Here is a 795-nt window from a genome sequence, read left to right as displayed (position 1 = left end):
GGTGGTGGTGCGATGGTTGTTGTTGTTCGTCGGGTGGCGCGCTCTTGCGTGGGCGGCCGCGCTTGCGCGAGGGCGGCGGCTGGCAGCTCTCGGCCTTGCCCATCCTCACGCACCGACCGCACGGCTGCTTCCTGCACGCGCCCCCCCCCACAACAACTCAAGTTTTAAAAAAAGACAGAATAATAGATTCCTTTAATCAGGGAGCGTACCGGTCGCAAGATACGTGTGAAAGACGGCACGTTGCACACGCCTTTGCCGGGGCTATGTCGACAGTCTGTCCATAAGGGAAGGAGCTGTGGCTGAGCGTTTCCATCTTCTTCCTTCCTGTTCTTTATGACCTGTTGCGGCTCCTGTTTTGTTTTGAGCGCGGCCTATTTCGGTCGCTTGATTTTTTTTTCGCACCATTCCTAAATTGGGCGATTTTAAACGCCGCGCACCAACGGCAAGGGAGGAAACTCCAAGGAAGGTGGTTGGTGGCAAGTATGGTGTCTATTTATCTGTTGGCCAGAGGGAAAAGAAGGAAAGGATGTGAAGAATGAGCAGCCCAGCAGGTGGCATCACTAATGATCGCACTCAGTCGTAGCGACCATTTCCGCGGTGGTTGTCCTTCTTCTTGGGGCAGCGGATCTGCTTGCAGAAGCCCCAGACCAGCACGAAGCACTTGCGCTTGGTGATCTCGATGCACTTGCCGTCGTCCTTGGGCTTGCAGCTGGGCTCGGTGAAGTCCACACGCACGTCCTCCAGGCTCTGGCAGTTCNCCGGCTCGAACTCGAACTTGTAGTCGCCGTAGTCGCT

The sequence above is a fragment of the Acanthamoeba castellanii genome, assembly GCF_000313135.1.
Source record: "Acanthamoeba castellanii str. Neff unplaced genomic scaffold scf7180000084685, whole genome shotgun sequence".
Classification (NCBI taxonomy): domain Eukaryota; phylum Discosea; order Longamoebia; family Acanthamoebidae; genus Acanthamoeba; species Acanthamoeba castellanii.
The sequence above is the reverse complement of the archived record's forward strand: the minus strand, read 5'-3'. Positions refer to the sequence as shown.